Source organism: Eucalyptus grandis, chromosome 8, assembly GCF_016545825.1.
Source record: "Eucalyptus grandis isolate ANBG69807.140 chromosome 8, ASM1654582v1, whole genome shotgun sequence".
NCBI lineage: Eukaryota > Viridiplantae > Streptophyta > Magnoliopsida > Myrtales > Myrtaceae > Eucalyptus > Eucalyptus grandis.
In genome coordinates, this window is record NC_052619.1 from 4,538,778 (window position 1) to 4,561,529 (window position 22,752).

The following is a 22,752-nucleotide window of genomic DNA, read 5'->3' on the forward strand; positions in this document are numbered from 1 at the left end:
AAAAATCCAAAAAAAGCCAAAAATTCATGAAAAAGCCAAAAAAATTCATAAAAAGCCAAAAAGACTTGTATTTTTCAAAAAATACCAAAAATCCCTTTTATGTCCAAAAATGAGAAAAATACTCGAAAAATGTTTTTCGTCCCAAAAATGCATGGAAAATCTCTCAAAAATCCAAAAAGCCTTAGGGTTTAAACAATATTAGGTACCGAAAGGGCATTAGTGATTAACTAGTGTAATCAAGTCCCCGATCATAATTTCTCTGGTTGCGCAGAGCGAGTATTTCTCCCAATACTTCGCTTGGGTTTCTAATCGACCTACCCCAAACCGATTAGTGGCGACTCCGTTTTAAAATTAATTTACAGGTTAAAAATTTATATTATTAAAGTCGTGAATTGGTGGACTTGGGAGAGTCCGGGCATAATTAAAATTAGCCGAGCCATTAGCCTCCTTAGGCGCTCGTACCCGATTGCGGGCGCCGGGAAAAAAGAGGTCGCAACAGCTTGGCGACTCCGCTGGGGATTTTGAATACTTAAGCCATTTTTGTCTTGTTTAAATGCTTTGCTGACTTGGATTTTTTTCTTTTGTGCAGGGTAATAGCTTAAAGTGTTTTTTATTCTGTGAAAATAAAATGTTTTGTGATTATAAACTGTTGTGCATCCTTAAATGTTTTAGCACTACACATGGCACACACAACCCGGCCGCCGGACCTGGGCCACCATAGGATTTCTAGGATGGTGTTAAGAAAGATACGACCTCGAACGCAAGACTGCGATGTAGAGGTTGCCTTTCTTTTCCCCGAATTTCTTAGCCGAGTTTAGGAGGGTATGCTGCTAACGCGAGACTGCGACGGGCGGATATCCTTTTAATCTCACCAAACCTTCTCAATTAGAAATCGAGCCGCACGTCCCATGCACATGTCTTTATGCTTGCCATTTTTCTTTAAAAAGCGAAAGTAATTTCTTCACTTTTACTCAGTCTTTTTATTTGGCCCATGGCAATTTAGGATAAGCTTTTCAAGTCCCAGTTTATATGCGATGGGGAAAGATGATATCCAGTTCATTCCTACTCCCAAGGCAGAGCTCTTCAGATGGTGGGGTCAATTAGATCAGTTTGCCCAAGAGCGTGTGAAGGCCAAAGTCGGTCATCTCCTATCGTTGATCCAAATCACTGTTCGCCCTGAAGTCATACAAGCCATGGCACATTTCTGGTGCCCGAAGACGGTTACTTTTATATTCGGTAGGTTTGAGCTAACCCCAACCCTGGAAGAATACAGCATCATCACTAGAATGCCTCTTGAGAAAAAGCTTGTCAGGCCATCGACGGGCATCATCCCGATACGTGGGTTAGCACGGCTTTTAAGAACTGAAGTCCATACTATGATACAAATTCTTGAAGATAACCATAAAACCTGCCCATTGGAATTTATGAATGCATGTTTCCAAAATCAGCCTATGACCCAGAAAAGTGAAATTTTCCTCCTGGCCTTTTTCGAGCTCATCATATTCCCCCATCAAAGAAATGCCATAACTCCCAAGATGGCATGGATAGTTGATCAGATCTTAAGAGGGGAGAATTATGTCAACATGATTTTAACTGAAACATTCTTGTATTTTAATCGTTTTAAAGACAACTCGGAGAAAATCATGCGAGCCTCTCCTGAAATTTTACAAGTCTGGTTCTTTTCTCACTTAAGCGAATTTCAAAACTTTATGCGATCGTCTGAAAAAAACGCTTTTGAAAATCCATTACAAAAATTTATGGTTTTAGGACCATATATTCCCAATCAAAGCTGTTTAAATTGGGTAAGCTTCCTAAGAGACCCAGCTCCTAAGGCATTCCAATGGTGTGCTGGTTGGTTCCATGAAAAAAGAGCTCGCTTCGCTTATAAGCGTGATCTCCCAATTCCGTTGCTTGGCCACACTGGCGCCATTCTCTATCACCCTTATCGGGTGGCACGACAATATGGAGCCCTTCAGAGATCCCATCGTCTTCCATCGGGAAGGTCTCTTCGATTCTTTTCAATACAAGCCGTGACTACGAATTCGAAGTTTCTACCGCTCAGGAAACCTGGGACAAGTGCCATCGCAAAAGGATCGTGGTACCTAAAAGGCTTGAGGGAGAAGAAAAAGCCCACCACGCCTCCATGTCCTACATCCACAACCATCGTATCCCGACAAAATGGAAGCCATCAGTCCCTCACTCAATCAGAGAGAGCAGCCCGCACGAGCAAGCAGAGCTCATGGAGAGGGATTTGGGAATGGACTGGATGCATACCTCAGAGCCAGCCCAAGGAAGCAAGCATCTGCGCAAGCGCAAGACTCCCTGTCGCATATAAATTGGCAATCATGTGCCCCTTAGTGTTAATAGTGTGAAAGTTTTGTCCCATTATTTAGGGACTTTTGTTTAATATCTAGTATTTCATTCTATCTTGCAAGTTCTAGATGTCAGAAGCCTGCGGCCTATAAAAACCTCTTTTGATAAATAAGAAAGCAGTTAGACCATTGCCATGGGTCAATCTTTGTTTACTGTCGTGCTCATTCATTGTTTTCACCACGAACAGGTAATTATGAATCATCGGCCACCAATTGCCCGTGAATGGCCTCATGCAATAGGGCCTGATCAGAATGATGTACAAAATCGCCTCATTAACATTGAAGATGGCGTAGGACAGATGTCCATTGTCCTTCGACAACTCTCGAGACAAATGGAATCCACTCAAGTCAAAGCCAACTCTGTAGTTGCCTTAAGTACCGTCATGACACCTGCAAATTTGCTAGAAAATAGCCAGTACCATATACAGTTTGAAAAGATCATGAAAAAGTTAAGCCAGCTGCAGGAGCAGAATCCCATGGACCTGTCCAATTACGCCGGCATTGAAATTCTTGAAGAGCTCAAAGCACCTGAATGTGAAAGGTACGCTGATACCTCCCGCCCAGAGATCTATTTGCAGGCCTACCTGGTCCGAAGGATGATTCAATCGTACCAATCGAGCTTGACTGGCCCTGCCTTGCGATGGTACATTATCAGGAAGATTAGTCCCCTTAAAACCTGGAGGGAACTAATTCATGTTTTTCACCAAGAGTATAATCTTGACATCACCCTACCCTACGAAGAGTCGATGATCGCGGAGCACGAGGAACCGTTAGTTGCTGAGATAAGAGAAGAGCATGTCAATGAAGCCTTGCATGATAAATGGGCAGCTGAACAACACCTTGTTACTGGAAAATTTCTCACTAGGAAAGGCAAGGAGCCTTTGTACGAGATCAAAGACACAGAGCCTGTTCAAGACCGGGGCACGACTGGACAACTCCCCAAGCTTACTCCAAGAGCTAAGGTCCAAAGAATACCAACCCCTATTAACCTGGAAAGTGAATCAAATAGTGAAACTTTAATGTCTCTCACTTCCCTTGACAGAATCAAGCTGGCAAAACGAAGGGCCTTACTCAAAAGGTTTGGACCAGAAGCCAAGAAAAGAAAGCCTAAGCGGATCAATGCAAAGCATCGCCGACGAGCCACCGCACCAAAGCTTCGAACATTCCCAAGAATACAGCTTTGAAGGCTACCATCCCCTAGAGGACAACCCTGAAGACTTCCCGGCTCCATAATACAATCCCAAGGACTTCTAGCGTTATTTCAACAATGAAACTAACGATTCATCGTATAACTGTTTCCTACTCTCATCCGGGGATGAAGGCCCGTCAGAAAAAGAAGCATACGTCTTTATCCGCTACGATCCTAACGAAGTACTAAGCTCGTCCTCTAACCATGAGGATAGCTTCAATACTTTATCCTCGTTCGGAAATTTTGACCCAGAAGAAAGCAATGGGATAATCTCGGTAGAATCCAACTCCCCTGAAACAGAAAAATTCACCACTACAACGGATATGCAATGGGAAAACCAGTGGCCCAACCAAGATACATCAAGCCCGTCTTGTGCTCATAGGATCATGACCCTTAGAGAGATGTGGATACCTAATCTCCGCAAGTATAATGGCACGACTTGCCCCGTGGCCCACTTGCAGTACTTCCATGCTGAAATGAGTCGGTACTATGGCCCGATGTCATTCACAACTCAGGCCTTCCAAGAGACTCTTACGGGATCTGCATTACAATGGTTCATCACAGCAGATATATACCTCATGAGAGATTGGAATGAGCTGTCTTCTGCATTCCCGCTTCAGTATCAAAGCCAGATTGGAATTGAAGTGCCTTGTCAGAACTTGGTTCACTTTAGAAGAAGACCAATGGAGGATTTCCAAGCATATGCAAGGAGGTGGGAGGCTTTTATGATGCAAACTTACCCTCGGCTGGCCGAAGAAGAGATGATAAAGCTATTCATACGGGCTTTACCTCACAAGCATCGTTGTTGGTTGTATGGATTGCATTTCCATAGCTTCAATGAAGTGGTCCTCTCATGTGAATACTTCGAGTCTCATTGGAGGCGAGGAACTCAAAGGCGCTTGATTTCGGAACCAACACTATCAAAGCACTCCTTTACACAGGAGTTTTTATGGGTTTTACTTGTTTTTATAATTTCATGTTTCTTATCTTATCTAGTGTGTTACGGTTGTATTTTCCATTCCAAGTACTCTATTGTACAGTTATAATATTTTGTTTTAAGAGCATGAGGCGGTACTCCAAACCAGCCCAGTGATGCTATCCAATCATGAAAAAAAAAAATCATCCAAGGAGAAACCGAATTTGGGCTTCCTCATGCTTTTTCTCCCCCAAAGACTTATTTTGAAAATAAAAAATATTTCATCACCCAAAAGCTTTTGTTAAAACAAGATGATAAATTTAATCATGTTTGTCTTTCTGACTCACTCACTTCATGTCTCAGAAGATCATTCTCGTCCCCTTTGACTTAGTGTGACAGGGGGCATTTGAAGCAAGCGCATAAGGTGAACTCGCCAAATTCAAAGACACCATGCCAAGAAAATAGGGGCAAATAGAAAGAATCATCCTACACCAAAAAAGGGTAAGTCTTATTCTCTGAATATAATTTAGAAATGAAGTCCTTTCTCTTCTATTTACAGGAAACGAAAAATAGGACGTAATAGGTATAGGCATACGGTTGGAATCAAGCCGTTCCCAAGAGCTCTATACACCCCACCTTACTCATACCCAACTCCTTCACAAGCCAGAGCAATATCCTTTCCCCATAATGTGCCTGAGCAACCAGATGCTGTGGTTTCATCAACGGGACTTCCAGCTTCGACAAGCCCAAAAGCACAAGGAAGGGATCTTTTCTCTTTCTTTGAATTGGCTACTGTCAACAGAGAAGAAATCTAGACAGATGAAGCAGTCTCTAGCCCCTATTCAAAATGAGGACCTGGAAACCTAACTTCCTATTCAGACGTGTGCTCTCGCAAGAAGTAATTGCCATCAGAGAATTGGAGGTTTTGATTGTCCATCTCAGATTCCATAGAAGCTTGAAGTACATGACTTTGCTCAATGCTGCTATAGTTAAAGACAAAAGGAGAAATTCCACAGAAGGAAGGCGTTGAAGATGAATCAACGACCAGCAATCATGCATACATGGTCACAAGTGAGGAAGGCCAATCGAAAGAAATGTCAAACTATGCCAAGACGAAAAGACTGTCATCGACATTCAAACATCATTAGGAATCAACAAATACAAACTTTGGAGAATGGTAATTTGGTATCGTTTCCAATACTCCCACTATCTGAACCCGTTTTTGATGTATTTTCCCTATTTAACAGGGAGCATCACAACTCAAGAACCAAACTCAATGGTTAGGCAAATCAATATTGGCCAAGCTAGTACGTGGAAATGACCCACATCAAATTCACCTGGCTTCGTGTAAAAAGACATGTCATCCAGGAGCTAATTCAGAGAACATGTGACCTAACAAAGCAAGGGACATAGGACTTCATGTCCCCATCTCACTTCAGGTCCATCCAATCATCTGCAAACCAGTGAAGGGTAAAGTTGTATCGCTTCCAGTTATTCAACTCTTGAAAGAGTTCATGACTAACACATTCACTCTTGTTTGTTGCAGGATCACCTGACTGTCAAAAGCAAGGATAAGGAATCAATGAGAAGCATGTCTTGTTTGTTGCAGGATTACCTGACTGTCAAAAACAAAGATAACAAATCAATGAGAGGCATGACAAACTCTCCCAAGCAAAATGGCGTCTCAAGGGCAAAAGCAGAGATGCCCTATCAGATCCCCAACCCCGGCTAATCCTTCATGTGTCATATCCCTAACCAATAGGGACAACTATCGACACCCATTTGCGAATAACTCTTTTGATGTTCAAAATTTAACATATTTGGAAACACCATTATGTTAACTCCTAAAGTTGTCAATAGGGTCTTTTTCGAGTTAAAACCATTCACTTGTTTTGAAGAGTTCAAACTCCATCATATTCAAAATGTTGCATGTCATTTCCAGATGAATTCTGCATGATGATTTTGTCTGTTTAAGTCATTGATTCCACTAAGGATTATCAGAATAGACAGCTAAGTGAAGAATACAAAATTAATTGAGCATGCTAGATGAGGCGTGTCAGAATGATGACAGGCAAGCCATATCCTACACACAAGTCCCCATCTATACACTTGTGAGATGAGTGCAGAAGATTCCATGGCTGCGGGGTAAAGAGTTCTCTCGCGAATGGTACGATAACCAAAATAGTGAGAGGCATTCCATCGCTCACCCCATTGAGCCCCATACATTGGTGAAGCTTCTCTCATACCCCGTCAAGAACAACCCCTACACCGGGGCAGATTAGAAGCGAAGCAGCATCACAAGGTGAGAAGAGAGATAGAAATTTTCTTGCTCGCACTTGCATCAATCTTTGGGTGTCTTTATTGCATATGAACACTCACATTAATTTAAGTGCCCTAGAGTCATGAAGAGCAATTCTTTCTTTACGCACTTGTATCCATTGTACAACTCAATTGAGTCTGTAAATTCGCCCTCACATGGAGGCAAAGCAGAAGTTATTGTCATAGCCTGAGCGCTGGTTGAAGACGAAGACTCAAGAGTCTAATAACGGTGCTTCGATTAAACTTGTCAAGATCAGCTCTCAAGCAACAAGAATAAAAAACATGCATAAAAAAGCAAGGTACCTACGGTAAAAGCAAGGTCAATGTCCATAAATGAAGAACTGGAATAAAAATAGGGGCATGAAAAGCAAAGTGTGCCTGGTAAAAGCAAGGCCAATGCCCCCCAGTCAAAAATGCAGCTAAGAAAATGTTGCTGTTATGGTCCATAGAACCTCCATTTGACAGTGAGAAGAAAGACTGGTGACAAATGCCAAGGCAATCACTAGCTCTCACCCTTTTACACATGAATCAAGTCTACGTTGCATCCCATTGTAAAAGTCTCTTCAGACTAAGGACACTTCAATTAACGTAGGATTTCATATGTCTATAAGCATCGCTCGAAGAAGTACGAGCAAGATTACTCTATCTCTTTTCGCAGGGTTCTTGACTTGTAAACCCGGAGATGATCGTGCAACATTTTCGTCCATCAGCTTCAACCTTGATGGTCCCCTTCGATGAGCCACTGACCAAGACTTCATCACAGTTTCAACAAAGACCTCTCACATTGGTAAAGTCGTACCGTTTGCGAGAATACTCAGACCCCTACTGACATGATGACAGTGAGATAGTGTGGTCCTTATGAATCATGCATCAATGGTCAGGATAGCCTTTTCCATGAGAGTGAGCGGAAAGTCCTTTCAGACTGAAAGTCCCTCATCTGGCATGCTCAAGACATCTACATTCTAAATGAAGGTTGTCTTTCAAAATCTTCCCCAGTGGAAATCAAAAGATGCAAACTGACAAAATTATCATGCATGAATCTCATTTGAACTCATGAATTTACAGCATATACAATCATGTGTGCATCTTTGTGCAAATAGACATACTCTTAGAGATCAGAGATATTGCTAGGTAAGCATATCTCTATCCCCATTTGTCTTAAGGTACCTATCACTGTCTAGGTACTCTCTTCTTGACACTCGACCTATTCGAGTCGTCCCTTGAGTTTGGGTGCTTGCAATTGTCTCAAGTATCCCGTTGTCTTTGAGTACCCACCACTTGGGTACTCCTCTTAACGACACTCGACCTGTTCGAGTTGTCCTCGGAGTATTGATACGTGTGACTGACCAAGTATCCCTTTATCGTTGAATACCTACTGCTGTCTAGGTATCCCTATTGTCTTTGAGTACCGGTCACCGTTCGGATACTCCCTTTTCCTGACACTCGACCTGTTCGAGTTGTCCCCAGAGTATTGATACTTGTGACTGACCAAGTATTTCTTGGAATACCTACTGCTGTCTAGGTATCCCCATATCGTCAAGTACCCACCGTTGTCTAGGTACTTCCTTTTCATGACACTCAACTTGCCCGAGTTGTCCCCAAATAATAGCAGCTGTTCAAGCATTCCACTGCTTTGTGTGCCTGCGCCTACCCAAGTATGCTTTCTTACACTTGGACCAATTGAGTGGTCCCAGGTTGTATCATTAAATACTTGTGTTCATCCAAGTATCCAGGTACTTTGTACACCTGTGGCTATCCAGGTGTTCCACCCCTTTTAAGTGCTTGCGGCAATCCAGGTAAGCCTCGTGCTACATTCAAATTCCCTTTACCAGGAGGTGAGAGACCTTCACGAATATTCGGGGCACGTCCTCGATATTCCCCATACCAGGAGGTAAGAGACCTTCACGAATATCTCAGGTACGCCCTCGATATTCCCAATTACCAGGAGGTGAGAGACCTTCACGAATATCCCAGGTACACCCTCGATATTCCCAATTACCGGGGAGGTGGGAGACCTTCACGAATATCCCGTGCACGTCCTCGATATTCCCATTTACCAGGAGGTGAGAGACCTTCATGAATATGCAAGGCATGCCCTTGATATTCCCAATTACCAGGAGATGAGAGACCTTCACGAATATCCCAGGTACGCCCTCGATATTCCCAATTACCAGGAGGTGGGAGACCTTCACGAATATCCCAGGTACGTCCTCGATATTCCCATTTATCAGGAGGTGAGAGACCTTCATGAATATGCGAGGCATGCCCTCGATATTCCCAATTACCAGGAGGTGAGAGACCTTCACGAATATCCCAGGTACGCCCTCGATATTCCCAACTACCAGGAGGTGAGAGACCTTCATGAATATCCAAGGTACATCCTCGATATTCCCAATTACCAAGAGGTGAGAGACCTTCATGAATATCCAAGACCCATCCTCAATATTCCCAATTACCAGGAGGTGAGAAACCTTCATGAATATCCAAGACCCATCCTTGATATTCCAAATACCAGCAGATGAGAGACCTTCACGTATATGCAAGACCCATCCTCGATATTTCCACACGAATATCTCAGGTACATCCTCGATATTCCATACACCAAGAGTTTGTACCTATGATCGTCCAAGTACCCCTCCGATGCTTGTGATCATCCAGGTTTCCCCCAAGAGTTTGTACCTGTGATCGTCCAAGTACCCCTCCAATGCTTGTGATCATCCAGGTATCCCCCAAGAGTTTGTACCTGTGATCGTCCAGGTACCCCTCCGATGCTTGTAATCATCCAGGTATCCCCCAAGAGTTTGCACCTGTGATCGTCCAGGTACCCCTCCGATGCTTGTGATCATCCAGGTATCTTCCAAATTGATGCCCTGAGAAAGGTCGGCGCATCCTCCCGAGAAAAGTCGGGTTCCAACTGGTGTCTTCGACAGAAGTTAGACGCCCCACAAATCGATGCCCTGAGAAAGGTCGGTGCATCCTCCCGAGAAAGGTCAGGTTCCAACCAATGTCTTTGACAGCAGTCAGACACCCCAACAAAATCGATGCCCTGAGAAAGGTCGGCGCATCTCCCGAGAAAGGTCGGGTACCAACTGGTGTCTTCGACAGAATTCAGATGCCCCACAAATCGATGCCCTGAGAAAGGTCGGTGCATCCTCCCGAGAAAGGTCGGGTTCCAACAAGTGTCTTTGACAGCAGTCAGACACCCCAACAAAATCGATGCCCCGAGAAAGGTCGGCGCATCTCCCGAGAAAGGTCGGGTACCAACTGGTGTCTTCGATAGAAGTCAGACACCCAACAAATCGATGCCCTGATAAAGATCGGCGCATCTCCCGAGAAAGGTCGGGTACCAATCGGTGTCCTTGATACAAATCAGGCACCCACAAATGAGATGCCCTGAGAAAGGTTGGTGCATCTCCCGTCAAGGCGACCGAAGAAAGGTTCGGGTCCTAGACAAATCATGGATTGTTTTAATAGTCGACCGAAGAATGGTTCGGGTCCCGGGAGAAGCAACTTCCCGTCACGGCGACCGAAGAATGGTTCGGTTCTGAAGGAGCAATCTCCCATCAAGGCGACCGAAGAAAGATTCGGATCCTAGACAAATCATGGATTGTTTTAACGGGCGACCGAAGAATGGTTCGGGTCTGGAGAAGCAACTTCCCGTCACGGCGATCGAAGAATGCTTCGGGTCCGAGACAAACCACCGATTACTCCAACAGCGACCGAAGAATGGTTCGGGTCCTGGAAGAGCGATCTCCCATCAAGGCGACAGAAGAAAGGTTCGAGTTCTAGACAAATCATGGATTGTTTTAACAGGCGACCGAAGAATGGTTCGGGTCCTGGAGAAGCAACTTCCCGTCACGGCGACCGAAGAATGGTTCGGGTCCGAGACAAATCACTAATTACTCTAACAGGCGACCGAAGAATGGTTCGGGTCCTGAAGGAGCAATCTCCCGTCAAGGCGACCGAAGAAAGGTTCGGGTCCTAGACAAATCATAGATTGTTTTAACAGGCGACCGAAGAATGGTTCGGGTCCTGGAGAAGCAACTTCCCGTCACGGCGACCGAAGAATGGTTCGGGTCCGAGACAAACCACTGATTACTCCAACAGGCGACCGAAGAATGGTTCGGGTCCTGAAGGAGCAATCTCCCGTCAAGGCGACCGAAGAAAGGTTCGGGTCCTAGACAAATCATTGATTGTTTTAACAGGCGACCGAAGAATGGTTCGAGCCCTGGAAAAGCAACCTCTTCATATCACCAGGTAAGATGACGCCTTGGTATTTGCCAAAACTCGAGGTTCACACCCTATCTCACTCATTCCCAGTAAGTAACTACATGTATCTTCTTATCCGTCTTAGTATATGTAAAGTTATATTGCTCTTTTTCCGCATAGAATAATAAGTCCCAAATAAAATATAATCTACTACGCGTGCATGAAAAAATTTAAGCATCAATTTGTCTTTGAATGCAACCTCTGCGAACTCACCTTCAAAGAGGGGCAGCTGTTGACACCTAAATTTCGTTTTTAATTAATTAGGTTTTTTTTACATTTATTTGTCTTTTTCGGATAGTAAATAATAAATAAATAATAAATAAATAATAAAAAAAAAAACAAAAAAAAACAAAAGCAAAGCAAAAGCCCAGCCCATCTTTTTCTCCTTTTCTTCTCCCTCCGCGTGGCCCCTATAGCCCATTTTCCTTCACCCCGGCCCGGCCCCTTTCTCTCTTCTTCTTCCTCCTTCCCTTTCCTTCGCCGCTGCAACTCACGCGCGCGAGGGAGGCCGACGCGCGAAGGACGGCCTACGGCCGAGGAGTGGAGGGCGATGTCGGCCGGAGGGGATAAGATCACGGGCGCCATTAATGTTGAGCGAACTTCGCCGGAAAGCTCGATGGGACACCGGTTCAGCCGAGCGGAACAGGTGGGCAAGCCGGAGGCCGGCGACCGAGCCCCTCCGTCGACCGGATTTCCTTCGCCTATAAATAGGTGGCCACAAGCATCGTCGGAGGGTGTGGCGAACTCGGAGATCCTTCACTGAGAGACATCGGGAAGGATCGAAGGGCGAGCGCAGGAGAGAACTCGAGTCGCGAGTTCAGCCCACCCTCCACCGAGGGACTTCGGGGAAGGCCGGCGGCGAGCGACCGAGAAGGTCGATCCGGCCGGTGGAGGCTCGGATCCGGCCCGAGTGAGAGAAGATCGAGGCCGAGGAAGGTCCGGCCGAGATCTACGCCTCAGATTTGGTTTTTTTGGCTGCTGTTGTTGTTGCCGTCGAACGCTGTGCCGCCGTCGTTCGCCCCGACCGAGATCCCAACGCCGTTGCTGCGACCGATTCGCCCAAAGCTGCACCGGATCTGAGAGCTGAGGGGCCGTCGTCTCTGCCCTGTCATCCCAACCACCACCGTTTGCCGCCACATCCCGCCGTTGCTATAGCCAGGTAAACGCCGACGCTTGCCATTCGTCCTCGCCGCCTCGGTCACCACAAGATCCAGTCCTCGGTTGCGCTCTATCCATCGTTCCCCTCTACATCTCCACGTCGTCGTCGCCGCCGTGCCGCCACGACGCATCCTCCTACCGCGGCTATCCTCTGTATCGCCACCGTCATCGACGCCGATCCGCCGTCCCGGTCCCTCCGACAGTGCCGCGTCCAAGCGAAAAAAGAGGCGGCATCGCGTCGGGTCAGGCTCGGGGCAGAAGTGGGTCGCGGCCGGGTAGGGTTCCACGAACCGGGTCGCGACTGCGAACCGGTCAAGCATGGGTTGCGGATCGGGTAGGGTTTCGCCTGGGTCGAGTTATGCGCATGGGCCGGGCGATTGTTGGGCTAAAGTTCTTTTAACGAAAATGGGCTAAATCGCATGGGCTGTGTTTTTTAAAGAAAAACCAAAAAGGGCCCGAGTCGGGCCCGCCCAGTGGGCCCGTCCAGCACGACTCGGGTCGGTCCCAACCCGGAACCCGACCCGGGTCGTTTTTTTTTTAAATATATTAATATATTAATATAAAATGTTTTATTTTCTAAAAAATTGAAAAAAATCAAAAATAATTTATTTTCCAATAATATTTTGAAAAATATTAAAAAATATTTTATTTTCCAAAAATGCCAAAAATCCAAAAAAAGCCAAAAGTTCATGAAAAAGCCAAAAAAATTCAGAAAAAGCCAAAAAGACTTGTATTTTTCCAAAAAAAAAAAACCAAAAAATCCCTTTTATGTCCAAAAATGAGAAAAATACTCAAAAATGTTTTTCCTCCCAAAAATGCATGGAAAATCTCTCAAAAATCCAAAAGCCTTAGGGTTTAAATAAGATTAGGTACCGAAAGGGCATTAGTGATTAACGAGTGTAATCAAGTCCCCGATCCTAATTTCTCTGGTTGCGCAGGAGCGAGTATTTCTCCCGATACTTCGCTTGGGTTTCTAATCGACTCACCCCAAACCGATTAGTGGCGACTCCGTTTTAAAATTAATTTACAGGTTAAAAATTTAGATTATTAAAGTCGTGAATTGGTGGACTTGGGAGAGTCCGGGCATAATTAAAATTAGCCGAGCCATTAGCCTCCTTAGGCGCTCGTACCCGATCGCGGGCACCGGGAAAAAAGAGGTCGCGACACATGGAAGAAAAGAAGAAAAATTTGTCTTTGGATGAAAAATGCCCTTCACTTGCTGAAGATTTGGCTGATTGGCAAGGTCAGACCCTTCTTTAAAATTGACATGACTACTTTATCTCTTATTTAAAATAAAATCCAATTTAGATCATTTTTTAAGAAAATAAGAGTGTTTCAAGCCTTTATTTGGAGTTTTCCCTTCATTGACCATTTATTTGTTCATTGCAAGTCGAGATTGTAAGAGTTCTAGTGACTAGAAATAAAAGAGATAGTTAATTTACTAATTGTCAATCGACTCGTCAACATCTCGATTTACAAGTGTAACAAATACTTAAGGGGAAAAGAATTTAAAAAGCCCTAAATCTATTGCATTACCAATTTAGTCTCAAACCTTTTAGTTATCAATTTAATTCTAAACCATTTCATATAGGTACCAACTGAGTCCATCCATTCAATTTAGACTAAGAATGATTGAGATGGATGTCGGCCATCTTACATGACACATTACGTGGCATAGTTTGTGCTGGTCCAGTAGAGGCCATGGCTAACAAGGGCCAGCATCGGTGAGGTCGCTATCACTAGATTTGGCAAAGTTGACCCTTGTCCAATAGAGGGCGGCCTCACTAGGCATCGCCTAGGTGAGGGTTGGCCTTGTCGAGCTTCGCTGAGGCCGGCCTAGCCTAGCCGAGGCGAGGATCGCCCTCATTAGATTTGGTGAAGGTGGCCTTGTCAGCTCTTGCCTCATCCAAGCAAGACTTAATGAGGGTCGCCCTCACTTCCAACATGACCCTCGCCTGTGGTGGCGAGAATGACCCTTGGCCAACCCTCATTGGCATAGGCCATGAAAGGAAAAAAGAAAAGGAAAATAATTATTAAAAAAATGGTTATGTTAGCACTAGTCGTGCCATGTAGGATGGTCAGTGTCCATATTAATAATATGTAATTTAAATTGATAAGATGGACTAAATTAGTACCAATGTGAAAATGTTTAGGTTTAAATTAATCCAATTAAAAGATTTAAGACTGAATTAATATCAATGCAACAGATTTAACATTTTCTTGGTGCTTTTCCCAATACTTAAGGGATTAAATAAAATTAGCTTGGTCAATTCAAATTCTGTCTTCTAGTTTAACCTCAACCCATGATCGGACCTAACAAGGATATCCATGTTTGGAACCCATTGTGCTCTTGATAAAACATCAACACTACGATGAAATAAAAGTTCAAAATATTTTCTCTAGAGAGGTTTTTGGATATGATAAGGCCCTTTCCAGGAGACGAATCAGCCAAAACTTCAGTTTTACGATCAGTACCATTGATCAGTCGATTTTTTGATATTTTCAATTGTGTCCTCGGACTTTAAGAAGTCACGCCAAATAAAAATTGAATTCGAGATCTTACACTTTCTCTGAAAAACTTTTTAGGTGCTTTCAGAACATTCTGTTTTTGTCCGCTCAAGCCAAATAAAAATATACAAAATGTTGCAAATATCATCCTTTCACTCAAATAGACTGGACTTGACATGCAGTGATTGGCTTGCATGGTGGATAATGCGACACTCGTGTAGCTTATCGATCTTCACCGGTAGTTATTCAGAAAGTCATGATAAATTATGTTTTTAAACTACTACGTTGAGATTCTTATTAGTACTTTTAGGAGACGCGGCAAAAAGGCATAGGGATATCGACTCGACAAACAAACCAAACGACAAACAAACCAAACTAAATTCTTTTGCCATTGGCTGTGTATTCAAGGAAATCAATTCAGCTACATGAACAGAAGTACGTGGGAAACCCTAGTTAACCATCGAGAGGATCGAAAGTGAATTTTATTTGTATTGTTTCGTTAAAACAACATCGAAAATGAGGGGCAATCGAACAGAAAGTTTAATAGTCGAGGATCATTTGAAAGCTTCACCAGTGCGGGTCTTCTCTAGTGCCATGCCCGGATCCACTTCCACTAACACTGATCTTGCTCACCGCCATCTCTCCGGATCGGCTTCCTCCTGAAAACGTGTGTTTAGTTAGTCTCCAACTCAGACATTATCGTCTTCAAACTTTGAATTTTAAAAGGACATAATTTTCGAAATGTGAAACCGATCTCTTTTGCATCCCCTATGATCACTTTCCTCGAAAGCAGACCGTTCTTAATCATCACGTCGGCTGTTTATCCGTTCAGCCTGCGAATTGCCTCTTCTCATTTGTGCATGCATCAATAGAGGTTGAAGTGCTTACCGTTGCTCACTGGGCGGGCGGCGGCGGCGACCTCTGAAGAGATGATCACGTAAGACAAAAGGGCTATGAGAAGAAGGAAGACGAGATAGGCCTTGTGAAGCATCATTCTCTCTCTTGGAATGTATGATTCTGCAATAGCCGTGTGCACATGCATAGAATCGGCGAGAGTGCTATATATAACAATGTCGACCCAACGGATTTCACGAGCAGCCGTGTATTGGGGTTCAGACGTTTCGTCCCCAACCTGACTTTGAAATCCGTGCATTGTACGCATAAAGTCTCTCCCTCTCTTTTGACTAGAGGGTCCATTACACGGACCCGGCAGGCTGCTCGTGAGCCACGATTGCATGTATTCGATGTTTATGAGCCAATTTCATACTAATCGTCAAATTATTTCGATCTCACTTGAAGCCCACGATATTCAATGATTAACGAGAAATGGGCTCATATACTCCAAGCGCGTACAATTTTTTTGTCGATTGGGTGCTCTGACTAAGCGAAGTTGTTATTGGTGTGAGCTAACTCGACCTTGCAAGAACAAACTCAGAAAAGAACAATGGAAAGAAAGGACGAGGTGGAAGTCAAGGTAGACGGTGAATAAATCAACTTAATTTTATTGTGGTATAAATTAAATAATCAACTTAATTTTAGAATAACAGTAATATATTGTGGCTTTGTTCGTTTCACGAAAAATAACTTCTAGAAAAATATTTTTCGGATTTTCTGGTATTCGTTTCACACAAAATGAACTAGTCAAGGAAATCGTTTTTCATTATTGGAGAAAAACACCTTCAAAATTGGGGAAAATGTCTTCCACTTTTCAGAAAGTGGAAGATATTTTCCGTAACTCCTTCCACCTCACTTTTTTTCACTAACAATATTTTCATTTTTTTTATATTTTCTTTTTTTTCTTTTTTTTTAAATTGAGTTTTTAATTTTTCTTTTCTTTTCTTTTTGTTCTTTTCTTTCTTTCTTCTTGGCTTTCTTCTTCTTCCTTCACCTTAGCTGGTTGTTGGCCATGGCATGTAGCTAGCGACTAGCCACAAGCTAGCTCGAGCCTCACCCCAGGTCAACAAGGCTCGAACTCACCAAATTCCGGCGAGGTCGAGCCTCATTAGCCTATGGCGAGGCTCCACCTCGCCGAAGCTCGCTCGCCAAATCAGGCAAGCCTCAACCTCACTGGAATCTAGCGAGCTAGCGAGGCTTGAACTGGCCTATGGAAGAGAGCTAAAGAGGAAAGAAAGAAAAGAGAAAAAAAGAAAAGGAAAGGAAAAATAATTAAAAAATTAAAAAATCGATTTTAAAAAATAAAAATATTGAAAATGAGTGCATACAGGAAAATATTTTCCTTCTTTTCCTTACTAAATGGTGGAAAATAGTTTCTAGTTCATCTTTAAATTTCACCCGAGTATCAGAAAATATAGTTATTTTCTTGGAAAATGGGTTTTTGGAAATAATTTTTAAAAACACCACATTTTCTGCGAAATGATGAAAGCCTAAGATTACTTTACAATAGTCCTATATTGAAGCTCACTTCCTCGTACATTGAAAGAAAATGTTATTATGGCATTGGTGTTCCCAAGCATTTTTTATTTGTGCAATTATATATATATATATATATGTGTGTGTGTGTGTGTGTGTGTGTGTGTGTGTGTGTGTGTGTATACTTACATTGGGGTTCTAAACATGTTCGATCGCTGCCCTTTAGTCATATGCTTGGACGAAAATGTTATTCCTGAATCAATTCCTCCTCCATCCCTTGGGACAAATAAAGGGTAGTACATGAATATTCACTTGTCAAATGGCCGTTCAGTGCTTGCGTGGCAGCCACATATTATCAATGTGGCTTTTACAGCTTTAGAAAATTAAAAGATACATGAAGTTAATATCATTGAACAGAAAAGAATTGAAAACATAATATAACAAAGAACCTTCAACAATCGATGATGGTGGATGGTGCAGGGGGCCACGAGGTTCAGCCACCCACCCACCTACAAGGACAAAGATCGGCTAGGTCAATTCGAACCTGCCTTTGAATAAAAAAAAAAAAAAATTCGAACCTGCCTGAGTATCTCTGTCCAATCCTCTCTCAGTCCGAGGATCTTCATTTCGAGGTGATTAGAGGCGGTGGCACCTATCTAAAACGATGACAATTATGTAACGTAAATATGGATGTGATCTCAGCATTTCCGTCCAAGTAAATAATGGAAGGACGAGCATGAATGTACAAGTACGAAGTTCAGTTGCATAAAAAAAGTCTTAAGGACTGTACCACGAAAATTGAAAAGTTCAAGAAACCTACATGCCATTATCCTCCCTCCAAAAAAAAAAAAAAATCCATTAAAATTGTGACAATTTGCTAATATAGAGAAGGACCAGCTCTGGCGACAGTGAGAGGTCCATTTTTATTTTTGGCTTGTTTGTTGAAAAGGGAATTTGTGAGCCGTTCCTATCGATTCAAGCCAAATAAGAATATAAAAATTGCTGTGGATATCACATTTGTACTTAAATAGATAAGTCTTGATATGCTGTGATCTGGAGCCTGAAATAAAGATATTCAGATTCGTCGAAAAGGCATAGGTTTGATAAACAATCAATTTACATTTCTTCCACTCGCAGGCTATTCAAAAAAATCAGTTGAGCTCCATAAACAAAAGCTTGTGGAAAACTTTAATTAACAGTGGAAAGTATAGAAAGCGAATTTTTCATTTCTTGAGAGCACATGAACAGAAAAACTAATAATCGAGAATCACTTGAAAGATTCCCATGGCAAGCATGGTCTCTAAGGAAGGAGATTCGAAATGCTACGACGAGGGTGACATTTACTATCCGACTTGTTCCACGAACAAAAATTTGGCTAATCACCGTCTTTTCAATATTACTTCCTCCTGAAAACGTGCGCTTACTATTTAGTTAGTTAGTCTCCAATTAAGACATTCTTATCTTCAAACTTCAAATTCTTAGAGTACATCACTTGTAAAATGTGAAATCAGTTTCTTTTGTATCCCCCATCACCACTTCTCTCAGAAGCGATTTTTCTTAATCATTAAGTCGGAGATTTATCCGGTCAACCTAGGTTTTGTGTTTTCTCATTTTGCGTGCATGTATAGAGATAGTGCTCACCGTTACTCATTGGGCGGGCATCAGTGACTCTTGAAGAGGTAGATGAAAGGCCTCATAAAAGAAGGAAGACGGGAGAGGCCTTGGGAAGCATCATATGTTCTCTTTACTGTTGTGTGGTTGTACAATGTATACAGATTTAGAAGGAATGAGAGTGCTGTATATAGACCACATGGAGTTGAAGAACTGTTTCTCTGTGGATCGACTTTGGAAATACGGATGAGCATCTTCTCCGAAAGAATCACTGTTGGGTGAGCTTTTGACGAGCCTCTCTTGGACCAACCTGGTAGATTGGTCGCGAGCAAGAACTGCATGAACCCAGTCAATGCAAATGCAGTTCATTCCAATTCTTGGATCATTTGAATCTTATGTGAAACCTATACTGTTCAATGGGCGAATGGAATGGGCTTACGTCCTCCGGATGCGTACAAGATCTTGTGCTTTCTCTGAAAATTTTTTAAGGTACTTTGGAACATGCTGTTTTTGTCAGCTCTAGCCAAACAAAAATGTACAAAATGTTGCGAATATCATCCTTTCACTCAAATAGAATAGACTCAACATGCGGTGATTGGCTTGCGTGGTGGATAATGCGGCACTCGGGGAGCGGGAAATAAATATATTGAGCTTCACAGTAGCTTAGCGATCTTCACCAGTAGTTATTAAGAAAGTCATGGTAAAATGTGCCTTTTTAACTACTAGGTTGTGCTTTTTATTAGGAGTACTTTTCGGAGATGTGGCGGAAAGGCATAGCGATATCCATTCAATAAACAAACCAAACTAAAATCTTTTGCCATTGGCAGTGTATTCAAGGAAATCATTCCAGCTCCGTCAACAGAAGTATGTGGAAAACCCTACTTAACCATGGATAGGATCGAAAGTGAATTACATTTGTATTGTCTCCATAAAACACCAACGAAAATTAGGAGCAATCGAACAGAAAATTTGATAGTCGTGGATCATTCGGGAGGTAACGACGGTGGAGCATTTGCTATACCGGCAGTCGGGATGCTCCTATTTGGAACACCAATCTTGCTCACCGCCATCACCCCGGATCTGCTTCCTCCTGAAAACAAGCGTCTATTTAGTCTCCAACTCAGACTTTATCATCTCCAAACTTTCAATTCTAAAAGAATATAACTTTCGATATGTGAAACCGATCTCTTTTGTACCCCGAAAGCAGACCGTTCTTAATCATCACATCGGCTGTTTATCCCTCCAGCCCGCGATTCGCATTTTCCCGTTCGTGCACGCATCTATAGAGGTTGAAGTGCTTACCGTTGCTCACCAGGCGGGCGGCGACCGCGACCTTCGAAGAGATGATCACGTGAGATGAAAGGGCTAGGAAAAGAAGGAAGACGAGATGGGCCTTGTGAAACATCATTCTCTCTCTTGGAATGTATGCTTCTACGATAACTGTGTGTATAAACAATGAGACTGCTATGTATAACAATGTCGACGCAATGGAGTTGACGATCAGCCGTGTTTTGTGGTTCAGACGTGTCGCCCCCAACCTGACGTCGAAACGAGTGCATCGTACACATAAAGTCTCTCCCTCTCTTTTGACTAAAGGGTCCATTGCATCGTGACGGACCTGGTGGTTGATTGTGGACAACGAATCTGAGCCAATTTCATACTAACCGTCGGATCATTGAGGTCTTGCTCGAGGGCCACGCTATCTAATAATTAAGATAAAATGGGCTCACATACTCCAAGCGCATACAATTTTTTTTTTTTTTTTGATTGGGTACTCCGACCTTTCCGAGCCGTCATTGGTGTGAGATGACTTGGTCTTGCAAGAATGAACTCAGAAAAGAAGATGGAAAGTTGGAAGTCAAGTAGCCGGTGAATAAATCAACTTTATTTTATTGGCATAAATAGAAAAATCAACTTAGTTATAGGTTGACGTTTATATATCAAGATTAATTTACCAAAGTCCTATATTAAAGCTCGCTTCCTCCTACATTTAAAGAAAAAATTGATCAGGGCATTGTTGTCCTAGCATTTTTTATTTATGCAATGTGAACATGTTCGATTGCTGTTCTTCGGCCAGATGTTTGGATGAAAGTGTTGATGTGGAGTCAAATGGCCGTGAAGTGCTTAAGAGGCAACAACATATTGTCAATGTGGCTTGTAAAAATTTAGAAAATTAAAAGATACATGACGTTAATTTTTCGGAAAAGTTACCAAAAAAATTTTAACTTATTGTACTTTTACCAATTTAATCCTAATTTTTTTTTATTTTTACGAATTAAGTCCTAAAACTTTACATGTTTTGCCAAATAAATCCATCCGACTAATTTTGACCGAAAATCAATGATATGAATGATAGCTATCTTACATGGTATAGTCGGTACTGATGTGAACAATTTTTTCAAATTTTTAAATTTTTAATTTTCTTTTATTTTCCCAATTTTATTTTCTTATATTTACCTTCCTTTTCTTTTTCTTTTTAATTATGGCTGGCTTGGTGTCCGCAGGCAAGGGTTGTGGCCCTTGTTTAGATTTGGGCTAGGGCATTGCGGTTGCGGGCGAGGCTAGCCTCACGTAGACCATCACAGCCACAAGCAAGGCTACCTAGCCTAGCTTTGGGTGAGGCTAGCCTTGCTTGTGGTTGTGATGACCTCACCTGTGGCCAATAAGGGCTCGACGACCTTTGCCGACCACAGTAAAAATAAGTAAAGAAGGAAAAGAGAAAAATATAAAATATAAAATATTTTAAAAAAAATGTCAACGTCAAAGCTAGCCGTACCACGTAAAATGATCAACATCCATATTAGTAATTTTTAGCTAAAATTGATTGGAGATACTCAATTGGCAAAATTTGAAAATGTATATAACTCAATTGGTAAAGTAAAATTTAGAACTAAATTAGCAGAAGTGCAATAGATTTAGAACTTTGTAAATAATTTTTGTTAATTGTTCTGAATAGAAATAAATTGAAAACAAATAAATAAAAAGTTCAACAATCGATGACGGTGGACATGGCGAGGAGGACGGTAGAAATGGCGTGGAGGACCATGGAAGTCAGCCAGCCGCCTACGAGGACGGGGATAAGCTAGATCAATTTGAACCTGCCTGAGTATATCTGTCCGATCCTCTCCCAATTCGAGTATCTTCATTTCGGGGTGATTGGAGGCGGTGGCAACTATCTAAAGTGATAACACTTATGTAACGCAAACATGGATGACATCTCAGCATTTCCGTCCAAGCACATAATGGAAGAACGAACATGATGAAGTTCAATGACCCAGTTGCATAAAAAAAAGTCTAAGGACTATACTGTGCAAATTGAATAAGTTCAAAAACCCTCCATGCCATTATCCCCTCAAAAAAAAAAAAATTCCATTAAATGTGAAAATTTGCTAATATAGGTCAGGATTAAGTTCGGCGACAGCGAGAGGTCCATACGAGGTACGTTTGTTGAAAAGGGAATATGTGCGCTGATTGGTTGGGCTTCTATGCATTTCACAATCGCTGATAAGCTTCTCATAGGCCTACTCGTACATCGGATTCAGTTTTCTTACTCAGGGGAGGTTAAGTTGGAATTGTTTATCCTAGACAATGTGCTTCTCAAGAGATGCAATAAATCGAACAAATTGGAACCATTGAGCGTGGTAACCCAATGATAAAGGAGTCATATTTTTTTCATGAGATGACAAATTCGAGTTATGTTATAAGCCGATCTCTAGCTAGCTTGTGTCTTGGGTATTTATTATTTAGGATTAATACCACGAAAAAAACCCAAACTAGTACTCTTATAATAAATTTATCTCAAAATATGAATATTAAAGACCCCAAACTAGTATGTCCATGATAAATTTATCCAAAATGATTTTGTTGATAACAAAAAGACTTCAAACTGGTATATTTATGATCAATTTATCCACTGTTAGTTTCGGTTATATTAGATTAATACTATGAAAAATCACAAATTGGTACATTAGATCTAGTAAATGGAGGGTAAAACTCCAAAATGTTACACCCATTAACTATCACATTGTCCTTGGATGAAA

General features: G+C 42.4%; 1 long non-coding RNA gene across 1 annotated transcript; it reads right to left on the minus strand.

The window, feature by feature from the left end:
* Positions 1-19,579: 19,579 nt before the first annotated feature.
* On the minus strand, positions 19,580-20,164 carry LOC104428696. The gene is made up of 2 exons (XR_722160.3): positions 20,015-20,164; positions 19,580-19,802 (listed from the first exon to the last, which is right to left on the minus strand). It is a non-coding gene; the product is annotated as an uncharacterized LOC104428696 (long non-coding RNA).
* Between the last annotated feature and the right edge of the window lie 2,588 nt (positions 20,165-22,752).